The sequence below is a fragment of the Podarcis gaigeae genome, assembly GCF_964106915.1.
Source record: "Podarcis gaigeae genome assembly, chromosome: 3".
Classification (NCBI taxonomy): domain Eukaryota; kingdom Metazoa; phylum Chordata; class Lepidosauria; order Squamata; family Lacertidae; genus Podarcis; species Podarcis gaigeae.
In genome coordinates this window covers 114,806,750-114,821,236 of record NC_139680.1, presented here as the reverse complement: position 1 = coordinate 114,821,236, position 14,487 = coordinate 114,806,750, and the positions used below count along the sequence as shown (strand labels likewise).

At 42.6% G+C, this 14,487-nt stretch overlaps 1 long non-coding RNA gene across 2 annotated transcripts; it reads right to left on the bottom strand.

Moving 5' to 3' along the window:
• Window positions 1-296: 296 nt before the first annotated feature.
• Window positions 297-13,792, bottom strand: LOC310842108. 2 transcript variants are annotated; one of them, XR_014562870.1, is made up of 5 exons: window positions 13,762-13,792; window positions 12,356-12,445; window positions 8,073-8,223; window positions 2,638-2,748; window positions 297-457 (listed from the first exon to the last, which is right to left on the bottom strand). It is a non-coding gene; the product is annotated as an uncharacterized lncRNA (long non-coding RNA). The 2 variants fall into 2 exon arrangements; XR_014562871.1 differs by having other exon boundaries at window positions 297-403.
• Between the last annotated feature and the right edge of the window lie 695 nt (window positions 13,793-14,487).

Genomic DNA, 14,487 nt, shown 5'->3' with positions numbered 1-14,487 from the left:
GGCAAGACTGTCAAAGGCTGAAATTGATGTCTGAATGGTGCAGCAAGACTTAATAATAATAATAATAATAATAATAATAATAATAATAATAATAATAAACATTGGCTCCTACAAAACAGATTGCAGAAATTCAATAAGAAACATAGTTTTCAATTGATTGTGAAGTACTAAACACTGGCAATCATTATTACAAGACGTCTGCTGTGATGACAGCTTGGAGGCCCAAGAGAAATCATCTAAACGTTCATATCAAACAGTGTAGAAAGGTGAGGATAGGGATAAGGCAAACCAATGGCTAAATGTTTCTTGTATTTATTCCACAGTGACATATTTGATGGTTGTGTGGACCCTTTGAAGGCACAGTTGTTGATTTCCTTGCTTCTGCAGCTCTCAAGCATGTTTGCTGGAACACGACCAGAGTTACTATTAGAAATGCTTTGGTTTTTATTTCGGATGCCTGAAAGAGTAAACAGGGAAAATTGTGACTCCAGAAAACACTGAGGAAAACCTTATAAACCTACTGCTCTCAAATAACTGGTAACTTTGACCTGGCTCTGAAAAAGCTGCCACCTAATCAAACATGGCTCATTAGCCATGTATCATCAGACCATGCCAATTTACTGCATATTGTCACGATTATAAATAGAAAAACTAAGCACATGGGGGGGGAGGGGTCCCTTCATTCAGACAGCAGATCTCCTTGATTCAGTTACCTGGGCTAACATCAGGCTTCACACCTTAAATATGAAGTAGAGCTTGTCTTGCCTAAACTTCTGAAGCCTCAGGTGTCTCTCCTATTGACCATAATGGAATAATTAATAAATACTCATTGGTGGGTTTGCGGTTGTTGTTTTTTAAAGTTGTTTGGATGAATTTGATGAAATGTGCCCAAATGCAGTAGCCCCTTTTTGCGAGGGGCTAGTCCACCAAATTTCAGACAAATGGGTGGGAAAGGAGATTTGCGGCAACCTCAAGCCTTTGCATGGATGTGAAATGTGCAAAACAACAACAAACCTCTGGTTGTGTGAAACATATTCAATAAACACACAAGAGGTAACTGGCTGTACATTTGAAAAATAATAATATATACTATTCATTGTACTGAATTGTAGATTTCAACAGAAGTAGCTCATAACGTTCAACTATTATGCTATAAGATTCACTGTCCTGTGATATCATATATGATTTTGTACTACTGATGAAGCCCAGGACGGCGAAACAAGGCTAATATTCCAGAAATCCTTGTCTTAGACTCTGTGAAAGGATTCTGTGGAACTGCAACAACCTTTCGTGTGGATTGCTGAACTCTATGAACAGACAGGTGGAATAGACACTTTCACATATATGGACCTTATGCATAAAGTGATTAGAGAATGAACTGATCCACCGGGTCTTCTACTTTTTTCGTTGAACTTTATGAGCTGTTGAAATCTACAATTCAATACAATGAATAAAAGGTAAAGGTAAAGGGACCCCTGGCCATTAGGTCCAGTCGTGGCTGACTCTGGGGTTGCGGCGCTAATCTCACTTTATTGGCCAAGGGAGCCGGCATACAGCTTCCGGGTCATGTGGCCAGCATGACTAAGCTGCTTCTGGTGAACCAGAGCAGTGCACGCAAACACCGTTTACCTTCCCGCTGGAGCAGTACCTATTTATCTACTTGCACTTTGACGTGCTTTCGAACTGCTAGGTTGGCAGGAGCTGGAACCGAGCAACGGGAGCTCACCCCATTGCGGGGATTCGAACCACCGACCTTCTGATCAGCAAGTCCTAGGCTCTGTGGTTTAACCCACAGCTCCACCCGCGTCGAATTCAATGAATAGCATATATTATTTTTTCAAACGTACATCCAGTTACGTCTTGTGTGTTTATTGGATGTGAAATGTAACACTGTGATTAAGTAAAAATTGCATCCATTCCTCTGTGAAGTTTTACCTCTGGCCTCACACACAGCTGGGGGAAAAGCTTTAATATAGCCCTTGGTAAAGGGCTTGGTAGTCTCCATACATCTGCTCCCATATTTTAGCTCACTCTCACTGGTCTGGCACTTGAGCTCTGATGGTCCTCTGTGGCATTTAATCCCAGCAACGGTCTGATTTACACAAGAGGCAGTGACGACCGCCAGCTTGAATGGCTTTAAATGAAGCTTAGACAAATGAATGGAGGATAAAGGTATAAATGGCTACTAGTCACAGTGGCTATGTTCTGCTTCCACTTCATAGGCAGTATGCCTCTGAATGCCAGCTGCTGGGAATGGCAAATGTTCAGAGTGCTGTTGCGCTGATGTTCTGCGTCATAGGTATCTGGCTGGCCACTGTGGGAACACAATGCTGGGCCAGGAGAGCCATTGGCCTCATCCTGCAGGTTCTTCTTATGACTCGCTGCTCATGCAAATAAAGAGATAACCCAACCATTGAGACCAGGTCAACAGCATTTCAAGGATATTGGTTTAATAGATGTGTAGATTGCAGCTGAACCTATTTCCTCAGCCAACCATTTACTGTCTATCTCCTACAACCCCCTCCTGCTATGCAATTTACCCTTTGCTAAATTTACCCCACTAAAGTTATGCAGTCATCTGGACAATTTTTTTCTTCTTTCCTTTTTGCATTTTATCTGTCAAGCTTTGCAACTCACTTTCTGCAGCAGAAAACCCTTTTAGTGCACTGGTGAAGGGAAGAACTATCTGGAGGACATTTATTTTTAGTGCATGCACCTCCCCGCCATTTGCAGTACTCTTCTGGGTCTCTGCAGAAGAAGAAGAAAACATTAAGTGAAAAGGTGGTAGTATTTATTTATTTGATAAATTATTGATAGTTCTTCCGCTCAGAGGGACCCAGGGCTACAGACACAACACAAGAAAAATGATTGAATATATCCAAAACCTATTTAAAACATATATATCAGGTATGACCAACTTCCAAGAGACTGCAATCTACTCCCATTATTTTAAAAAAAACTGACCGTGATCTACCCATTGGATTGACCAGAGTTGCTGTGCTTTTTGGGGGGAACCCAAAAGTACCGGAACGTGTTATTTCCGGGTTTCGGCAGTCGCCCATGTGCAGAAGCGCTAAATCATGCTTTGCGCATGTGCGTCAAATTGCAAGCCACGCGTGTGCAGACACGGGTTGCAAACGCTGCGGGTTGCGAACATGCATCCTGCACTGATCACATTCACAACCCGAGCATCCACTGTATATGATCTCGCAGCTAGTCACAGAATCATAGAATTGTTGAGTTAGAAGTTACTTCAAGGGTCATCTAGTCCAACCCCCTGCAATGAAGGGAGATGGCCATCCAACCTCTGCTTCAAAAGACCTCCAATGGAGGAGAGTCCGCCACCTTCTGAGGGAGTCCATCCCACTGTTGAACAGCTCTTATCTGTGAGGAGAATCAGAACTTACAGGGTTAAACAGTTCTGTGTGACATCTCACATTCTGAGGCGTGGTTTGGTTCACATATGGGAATCTTTCTTTGTGTGTGAGTTTCCTTTCATTTTTGGCTGAGAGACGAATGCCTGCTCTCTCGCCGGGCTGATTTATGATGTTTTTCTTCTCATTAAAGGCTGTTGGAGATTAGCAAGAAGCCTGCATTCAGTCTGATTTATTATCCACACACAAGGCAACACTTTCTGCCGCTGCAAAACTCTGCTAAGGACTTTGCTAAGAGAGCTAAGAGTGTTCAAGTTTTTTCTATCGGCAGGGGTGTCCATCGGCGCAGCAGAAGTGTGCCAGGCGCCATCTTATCTCACATTATCATCATAAGCTTCTTCCAGATTTTGAGTTGGAATCTCCTTTCTTGTAAGTTTAATCCATTGGATCAGGTCCTACCCTCTGGAGCAGGAAAAAGGAAGCTTACTCCATTTTCCATGTAAAAGCCCCTAAGATATTTGAAGATGGCTATCTACTCTCATTCTCCTCTTCTCCAGCCTAAACATACTGAACTCTCTCAATAAGCTTTGGTCTCCAGACTCCAGAGTTAACCAGGGCTATTGACCATCTGGCTCTGATGTGCCCTCTTTGATTCCTTAGAGTCCAGATAGCACTGTGGTTTCCCCCGGAGCTGAGAGCAATGAAACAAACACTGAGATGGCCAGAGTGCCAGTGGTGAAAAACTCATTCTGAATCTGACTGGACATGAGTTAATGCTCAGTGTCGAGCCTACCAAGTGGTGGTAGCAATAGCGAAGAGGACCTTCTTAATCGCCTCTATTCCATCTGCAGAAAACAGCAGCAGGAGACTCTTTCAGGTGGTTCACAATTTAACAGAACCACCAGTGCTATCGGGGCCTGGTAAGGGCCCCAGGATCTCTTGCAATGATTTTGCAAAGTCTTTTTTGCAGATAAAGTCACTCAGATTCAGAAAGAGGTAGACTCCACCATGGGAGCAGGGGCAGGGCGGGAGAGTGCAAGAGCCCTGTCTAGTCAAGGTGCGTGGAATCAATTCCAATCTGTTAAGCTCCGAGGATATGGACAGGCTGCTTGGATGAATGAAACTGACCACCTGTCTCCTTGATCCTTGCCCATCCTGGCTCATAAAAGTGAACCAAGAAGGGCTGGGTGATGGGCTCTGCACGGTGGTGAATGCTTCTCTCTGTGAGGGAGCCTTCCCAGATCCGGCCAATTTCGCCAACTATCACCCAGTCTCAAATCTTCCATTCTTGGGTCAGGTGATTGAGCAGGTGGTCACTGAACAACTCCAGGCATGCCTGGAGGATGCGGACCATTTGGATCCCTTCCAATTAGGATTCAGGCATCAACATGGAACTGAAACTGCCTTGGTCACCCTGGTCAATGATCTCCAGCGGAATAGGGACAAAGGTGAAATCTATTTCCTGGTTCTGCTGGATCTCTCAGCAGCCTTTGATACCATTGACCATGACATCCTTCTGGACCATTTAGAGGAGCTGGGAGCACTGTTATACAATAGTTCCACTCCTTCCTCCTGGGCCGTGTCCAGAAAGTGGTGTGGGGAGGATAAGTATTCAGACCCCTGGGCTCTCACTTGTGGGGTGCCTCAGGGTTCTGTCCTCTCCCCCATGCTTTTAACATCTATATGAAACCGCTGGGAGAGATCAGCAGGGGTTTTTGGCTGATTGTATGTTGGCTGGTAGTATGCTGAGGAAACCCAGATCTACCTCTCTTTTAAATAAGAACCAGTGAAGCTGGTGAAAGTCCTGTGTGAGTGTCTGGAGGCAGTTGGAGGATTGATGGCGGCTAACAGATTGAGGTTGAATCCTGGCAAGACAGAAGTATTGTTTGGGGGGGACAGGGGGTGGGCAGGGCAGGTGTAGAGGACTCCCTGGTCCTGAATGGGGCAACTGTACCCCTGACTCACAGCTGTCCATGGAGATGCAGGTCAATTCTGTGTCAAGGGCAGCTGTCTATCAGCTCCATCTGGTACACAGGCTCAGACCCTATCTACCCACGGACTGTCTCGCCAGAATGGTGCATGCTCTAGTTATCTCCCGCTTGGACTACTGCAATGCGCTCCATATGGGGCTACCCATATGAAGGTGACCCAGAAACTACAGCTAATCCAGAATGCAGCAGCTAGACTGGTGACTGAGAGTGGCTGCTGAGACCATATAACACCGGTCCTGAAAGACCTACATTGGCTCCCAGTACTTTTCCAAGCACAATTCAAAGTGCTGGTGCTGACCTTTAAATCCCTAAATGGCCTCGGCCCTCAGTATACTCCACCCCCATCATTCAGCCCAGACACTGAGGTCCAGCTCCGAGGGCCTTCTGGCGGCTCCCTCGCTTTGAGAAGCCAAATTACAGGGAACCAGGCAGAGGGCCTTCTCAGTAGTGGAACACCCTCCCATCAGATGTCAAGGAAATAAACAACTATCTGACTTTTAGATGACATCTGAAGGCAGCCCTGTTTAGGGAATGTTTTTAATGTTTGATGCTCTATTGTTCTTTTAATTCTGATGGGAATTGCCCAGAGTGGCTGGGGAATAAATAAATAATTATTATTATTATTATTATTATTATTATTATTATTATTATTACTACTACTACTACTACTACCACCACCACCACTACCACTACTACTTATGAATCCACTTTATAGCAAAACTCAGGTCTAGGGGGATGAAGGAGTACAAAAACAGAAAGGGAAGGGCACATCTCAGAAACATTGCCACCCTATTAGCCTGAAGGACGATTGGCCCTTCAATCAGAAGATATGACATTCCATGGGGGAATCAGTGCAAGCATTCTCCCCTCTCCATTGCAGTGAGAGACTAATGGAGAAGGCTGTAGAAGCCTTTCACTTTGAGTGGGCCTCACTATTGTGCATAGCACTGTGGCTCAACATGTTCCCTACCAAAGAAACCTCTGTGCCCCTGTTTTGACGACCTTTATGTGCTTAGTCCCTCAACCTGCCTGGTACCACCCTCTGCACCCAGTTTAGCTTCTACCTTGCCTTGCCTTGCCTCACCTCAGCACAAGGCATGACAATGATATAGCAGGAGCCCATCTTGCTAGAGTAATTGCAAGAGTAATCTTCTGAAAGTTTAAAGCAGCCTTTCCCGACCCAGTTTGCTCCAGATGTTTTGAACTACAATTCCCACCATCTCTGGCTATCGGCCATGCTGTCTGGGGCTCATAGAACTTCTAGTCCAAAGCATCTGAGATGCATCAGGCTGGGGAGCACTGGGCTCAGGAATTTGTTGAGTTGCTAGGTCTTAGAAATTTCTCCATCCCAACACACTTGGATCTTCCTGATTAAAGCTCCCCACTCCCTTTTCATTCCCTTTAAAATCACCACAGAACCAGCACCTTTGTAATATCCTGAACTTCTGTAAATCCACGTGTTTCTTAAGTGATTTCTGAATTCAGGAAAGCCAGCCCAAGCATGTCACCATGCTGCAGGGATACATTATTCACGCTCCTTTCCTTCATTGACATGTATTCTCCTACGATCTTGCCAGCACACGTTAATACACATGTTTAATTTTAATTGGACTGTGTTGACCACAGCAAATTATGACAAGTTCTTAAAGAAATGGGAGTGCCTGATCATCTCATCTGTCTCCTGAGAAATCTCTATGTGGGACAAGAAGCTACAGTTAGAACTGGATATGGAACAACTGATTGGTTCAAAATTGGGAAAGGAGTACGGCAAGGCTGTATATTGTCCCCCTGCTTATTTAACTTATATGCAGAATTCATCATATGAAAGGCTGGGCTGGATGAATCCCAAGCCGGAATTAAGATCGCTGGAAGAAATATCAACAACCTCAGATATGCATATGACACAACCTTGATGGCAGAAAGTGAGGAGGGATTAATGAGGGTGAAAGAGGAGAGCGCAAAATATGGTCTGAATCTCAACATTATAAAAAAACCCCGAAGATCATGGCCACTGGGCCCATCACCTCCTGGCAAATAGAAGGGGGGGGGGGAATGGAGGCAGGGAGAGATTTTACTTTCTTGGGTTCCATGATCACTGCAGATGGTGACAGCAGTCACGAAATTAAAAGACGCCTGCTTCTTGGGAGAAAAGCAATGACAAACCTAGACAGCATCTTAAAAAGCAGAGACATCACCTGGCCGACAAAGGTCCATATAGTTAAAGCTATGGTTTTCCTCGTAGTGAAGCTGGAACATAAAGAAGGCTGATCGCTGAAGAATTGATGCTTTTGAATTATGGTGCTTGAGAGTCCTATGGACTGCAAGAAGATCAAACCTATCCATTCTTAAGGAAATCAGTCCTGAGTGCTCACTAGAAGGACAGATCCTGAAGCTGAGGCTCCAATACTTTGGCCACCTCATGAGAAGAGAAAACTCCCTGGAAAAGACCCTGATGTTGGGAAAGATTGAGGGCACAACGAGAAAGGGACCACAGAGGACGAGATGGTGGGAGAGTGTTCTCGAAGCTACGAGCATGAGTTTGACCAAACTGCGGGAGTCAGTGGAAGACAGGAGTGCCTGGCGTGCTCTGGTCCATGGGGTCACGAAGAGTCAGACATGACTAAATGACTAAACAACAACAAATTTTTGATTTCACCTCCATAATACTCTCCACTCTGCCACGTAACCTGCAATATTATGGATTTACCTTTTACAGCATATGCCTCTGCTTCCATTCTGACAGCGTCCATAGAAAACAAACTGTTCTTCACAGGTATTTCTTCCGAAGCATCGGCCACCCTTTCTTAAACATTCTTTGTGATCGATGTGTGTAGGCTTTACATAACTGTACACGAAACCTGTTCAAGAAACATAATATACCAGAATCAAATAACTGGACACTTTCTCATTCAATTCCTCTTGAATCTCCTACAGCGGCTACTTTTTATTTTTTTATTTTTTACCTTTTTATAACAAATGCTGAGTTTCCCAAACAGGTTGGACATTTGAGGAAATCTGAGAGGAGCAAATAATACCTCAAAAAAGCTAGTGAATTTTCTAAGACTTGTTTCTGAACTGGCGGTCTGCATTAAATATAAACATAAGGCTTATACTTTAGCTACTCCTTGTTTTTATTTAGGGCAAATTGAAAGTTGCCTATTAAAATTCTCCCTGCTTACCAGGGGCAGGGGAGGTGAGGGAACTGAGGACCTTAGTTCTTTTCTTTTGTAGAGCCAGTGGCGAAGCTGCATGCTCCGCTACTGGGGGTGGAGAGCAGGCGGGGGAATGGCATGCACCCTGGGGGGCATGAAGTGTGCCTGTGGGGGTGTGGCGCCCAGCGTGCGTACGTGTGCATGGCGCATGTCCGGAGGGGCCACCGCAATGGCACCCTACCTGAATAGTGGTGCCGGGAGTGGTCCGCTCCCTCTGCAGCCCTATTCCTCTGCCAGTGTTTAGAGCAATGTCAGATTCCCATCCCTTTATAAGAGAACATGGTGGGGCTTACTGTTGAAGACACCTGCATAGGATTTTATTCACTGCAGATGGTGACAGCAGTCACGAAATTAAAAGACTCCTGCTTCTTGGGAGAAAAGCAATGACAAACCTAGACAGCATATTAAAAAGCAGAGACATCACCTGGCCGAAATAGGTCCGTATAGTTAAAGCTATGGTTTTCCCAGTAGTGATGTATGGAAGTGAGAGCTGGACCATAAGGAAGGCTGATCGCCGAAAAATTGATGCTTTTGAGAAATATTTATTAAAGTTTTACAAAAACAAGAATACAAAAATACCTGAAAAAATAAAATAAAAATACAACATACAAAAGACAATAATAATAATAAAAACAATTTTAAAAACAAATCCGTTTTTCATAACTTTAAACTCATTTGCTTGTTTCTTTGACCTCCTCACACCTCCCCTTCTTGTATTCCCATTTACATAATCAAATCAGCAAATCTTTACCCTCTTTCATTTATCTTAACTCTATTCTTAACATATTATAACTCTATATTTCCATCCATTATCAATTCATTTTTGCATATTCTTAATAGCTTTGTTGCTAATACCACTTATTTTCAATCCAACATCATTTTAACATTCATTAATTTTACAGTGTTTCTGCAAATAGTCTTTAAATTTCTTCCAGTCTTCTTCCATCAACTCTTCTCCCAGGCCTCGGATTCTGCCAGTCATTTCCGCCAATTCCATGTAGTCCATCACCTTCATCTGCCACTCTTCCAGGGTGGATAGATCTTGTGTCTTCCAATACTTTGCAATAAGTATTCTTGCTGCTGTTGTTGCATACATGAAAAAAACTCTGTCCTTCTTTGGCACCAATTGGCCGACTATGCCCAGGAGGAAGGCCTCTGGTTTCTTCAGAAAGGTATACTTAAATACCTTTTTCATTTCATTATAGATCATCTCCCAGAAAGCCTTAATCTTTGGGCACGTCCACCAAAGGTGAAAGAATGTACCTTCATTTTCTTTACATTTCCAACATTTATTATCGGGCAAATGATATATTTTTGCAAGCTTGACTGGTGTCATGTACTACCTGTATATCATTTTCATAATATTCTCTCTCAAGGCATTACATGCCATAAATTTCATACTGGTGGTCCACAACTGTTTCCAGTCAGCAAACATAATATTATGACCAATGTCTTGTGCCCATTTAATCATAGCTGATTTAACCGTTTCATCCTGTGTATTCCATTTTAACAGCAAGTTATACATTCTTGAAAGTATCTTAGTTTTGGGATCTAGCAGTTCTGTTTCCAATTTTGATTTTTCCACCTGGAAGCCAATTTTTTTTGTCCAAATTATAGGCCTCTCTTATTTGATAATAATGAAACCAGTCTCGCACTTTATCTTTTAATTTCTCAAAACTCTGCAATTTCAATTTGTCTCCTTTTGTGCCAATATTTCCCAATATTTCGGCCATTTGGCCTCCATATTGAGTTTTTTCTGAGCCTTTGCTTCCATTGGTGACAACCACCTTGGGGTTTTATTTTCCAATAAGTCTTTGTATCTTATCCAGACATTAAACAATGCTTTCCTGACAATATGGTTTTTAAATGCTTTGTGTGCTTTAACCTTGTCGTACCACAAATATGCATGCCACCCAAAAACATTATTGAAACCTTCTAAGTCCAAAATGTCTGTGTTCTCAAGAAGCAGCCAATCTTTCAACCAGCAGAATGCTGCTGATTCATAGTAAAGTTTAAGGTCTGGCAGGGCAAATCCACCTCTTTCCTTTGCATCAGTTAGTATTTTAAATTTTATTCTGGGCTTCTTGCCCTGCCAGACAAATCTAGAAATATCTCTCTGCCACTTCTTGAAACAGTCCATCTTGTCCAAAATTTGCAATGACTGAAACAGAAATAACATTTTTGGCAATACATTCATCTTTATAGCTGCAATTCGACCCAACAAGGAAAGCTTCAAGTTAAGGAAAGCTTCAAGTAGGAAAGAATTCTGGTCTGGAGGAGACTCTTGAGAGTCCCATGGACTGCAAGAAGATCAAACATATCCATTCTGAAGGAAATCAGCCCTGAGAGCTCACTGGAAGGACAGATCCTGAAGCTGAGGCTCCAATACTTTGGCCACCTCATGAGAAGAGAAGACTCCCTGGAAAAGATCCTGATGCTGGGAAAGATTGAGGGCACAAGGAGAAGGGGACGACAGTGGACAAGATGGTTGGATAGTGTTCTCGAAGCTACCAGCATAAGTTTGACTAAACTGCGGGAGGCAGGGGAAGACAGGAGTGCCTGGCGTGCTCTGGTCCATGGGGTCACGAAGAGTCGGACACGACTAAACAACTAAACAACAACAGGATTTTATGTTAAATTCGAATTAGCTAGGCATTAATTTGTTAATTTTTTTGAGAATCAATAAAAATTAATTGGGGGAGGATTTCAATTGTGGGCCACCTACATACCTATCCCCCCCCCCCCAGAGCTACCATTACCAGAGTTTCTTGGAAAGAGAAACTGACTGTTAAGCTGCTCTGGGAGTGCCACTCCCACCCTTGAGCGCAAGTGGATTTGCCACATCTCAACTCCCCTGGGAAGAAGACTCAAAATGGTTTAGCCCTGCAGAGGAGTTGGGGAAGGGTCAGGTGAGCTGACAGGCCAATCAGGATGGGGAAGAAGCCAGGCTTTATAAGATGGCTTTGCCCCAAACACTTTACTCTTCTCTTTGTGATTCCTTCCCTTCCTTTGTTCGTAACCAGAGGTACCACTGTAATAATAATAAATTTTTATTTGTATCCCGCCCTCCCCAGCCGAGGCTGGGCTCAGAGGGGCTAACATCATAAAAACAACACAATATACATAAAAACAGACATCAATTAATTAAAATACATCTTAAAATTAATTCAGACAAGTTAAAATCTGGGCAGGTGGCAATTATCAGGTTGGAATTGAGAGCAGTTAATACTTGCCAGGACCAATTGTTTCCACTGATCATACAAGGACCTGTGAGTGGGTTGGGGGTCTCCTTCAGGCTTGTTTTATACAATGGAAAGTAAGTCAGAATGCATCCTGCCCAAAGGCCTGGCGGAGCAGCTCTGTCTCAAAATCCTAAGGCCAGCACCAGACAACAAAACTAGTAAGAACAAGTTTTAGGAGGAGCCCAACACTGTGTGCTGGAAAGAAGAATAGCTCCATATAAGATGCAAGGAGGCCTCTACACACAGCAAAAAAAAGCATGGGTTGAATAACTGTTTCTAAGGTCTTTGCTTGGAGGAAGAGACAGTGAGCTGCTAGGATGACGGAAAGTAGCAGAAGTGTTTGGCTATATGATGGAATGGTCCAGAGTGTGTCTCATAATGGATATCCTCTCATCTCATAGACTCTCTTGGAATCTGTCTTTGAATGCATTACTGAATTAACAGTCTAACTGGGAATTAGTTTAAGCCTCCATACTAAACTTCCCAAGGGAGTTTTCTCCCACATCATTCTGCTGACATCTTTAAACAGATCTTACTTGACTCTCTCAGGGTTCCCAAGCAGAGAAGAACAAAAAGAAAGCCGTGAGCTTTTTCCATGGCAAAAGTTGTCCGATATATTGAAGTCACTGAAAGAGAGAAAGGGTACCAAGTGTTGTATTCAACACATCACTTTTCTGCTTGCCCAGCCGAATAATCTCCCTTCTTCTAGCTCCATGTCCTCTTCTGGAGGTTCTCCCAACACTCCCAAGAAGGGGTGAAGAGTGGTGGGGAAGACCCATAGCTCTAGCGGGAATCCTTCTGCTAGCGTGTTGAGTTAATTGAATATGGCTCCAAGACATGTAAATTATAAACTAGTACAGATCCAAACAATTCACACCTGTCATGCCAAACACTTGAGAGCAAGTTCCGTTGAACTCCATGGAAATTGCATGTTTGTATGCATGCATATGATGTTTGGGTGGGTGGGTGTGTTTAGTATATCAAAGTTAGATCTGCAGAGGCACAACCTTTCCATCAAAACAATGGAAATTTATTTTTAGAAGTTTGCCAATGTAAGCAGCCCAGTGTTGACTTAGAGCAATTCTCTCATTTTCTACACTGGATAAAATTTCCAATGTGTGGAAATACACAAATAAATCGGAAGAGGATTGCAATCTCAAACAATTTTCTAAACTCTATTATATATATATTTGTTCATTCATTCATAAACTTTATTGTGCTAGCCAAAGGCCATGGCATTGTTCACAGGGGGAACAAAAGTAAAAACAGCAATACCAGTTGCTCATTGTTTCTTGGAAAGGGACATAAATTTGTTTTGATCCATATTTTTAAATGAACTGTCCAAATTAATATACTCCAGCCTAATATGTATCACGTTGAAATTTATTTCAATATGTACATTTATTTAACTGCTTATTTTACATAGAGAGAAAGCTTAGCTTGTTTTAACTCTAGTTTCAATAATTTTAACTACTTAGAGGGGGTCTTATGATTAAGTGATGTACAAACTATGTTGGTTACATACATACATACATACATACATACATACATACATACATGATTTGTATTTTGCTCAATAAATGAAGCAAAATGCATATTTTATGATAACATCTGTTTAGAAATGTGTGCATTGAGATAAATCTACACATACTTTTGTCATAAAATATTGAGGGTTGTATTCAGCTAAATCCTACTCAAAGTAGACTCGTTTATGTTAACAAACCTAAGTTAGTCATGCCCATTGACTACAATGGGTCTACTCCTGAGTAGGACTAGCATTGAATACCACCCACACAACTGTGCCTGTTACAATGCATTTACGTACAGGTCCTCATACAGATCATTTGTATTCTGATCTGTAATTCTTTACAATACAAGTTCCGAATATACCATCAAAAGTCCAAGCTGCTGACAAAGCCTGAAGAGACTTGATTTAACTTACCTCCTTACAAAGAAGCAGTGAAAGCTCACCTTTGAATCTGGAATATCTTCTTATGTTGGCTTTTTATTATTCATATGGTTATGCTCCTTTGAACACAGATATGATTGTACCAATTTGCAATATTTCCTGGAACATTTGGTTATGCCTCTGACTTCTGGAGAGCCTTAATATTGCTCTGTAAATTAATGGTTGATTCATCCTATGAAAGGCTGGGATCAATGGGTCAATATTCGCAGGGAAACCAAAATGCTTGTTTACAGAGCTATCGTACTACTAACCTTACGGTATGCATGTGAAACATAGACCACTTATAAAAGCCATCTCCGACTCCTCGAAAGATTCCATCAACGGTGTCTCTGAAAATTTCTACACATCACTTGGGAAGACAGGCGAACTAATACCAGGGTACTAGAAGTAGCAAAGATCACCAGTGTTGAAGCAATTATTCTTCAACGTCAACTTCATTGGACTGGTCATGTTGTTTGAATGCCTGGTTATCATCCTCCAAACCAACTACTCTACTCCGAACTTAAAAATGGAAAGTGTAATGCTGGTGATCAACAAAAGAAAATCAAAGACTCTCTCAAGGCAAATCTTTAAAAATGTAGAATAAACACCAACAGTTGGGAAACACTGGCCTGCAAGTGCTCCAGTTGGAGAACAGCCTTTACCAAAGGTGTCATGGGCTTTGAAGACACTCAAACTCAGGACACAAGGGAGAAACAT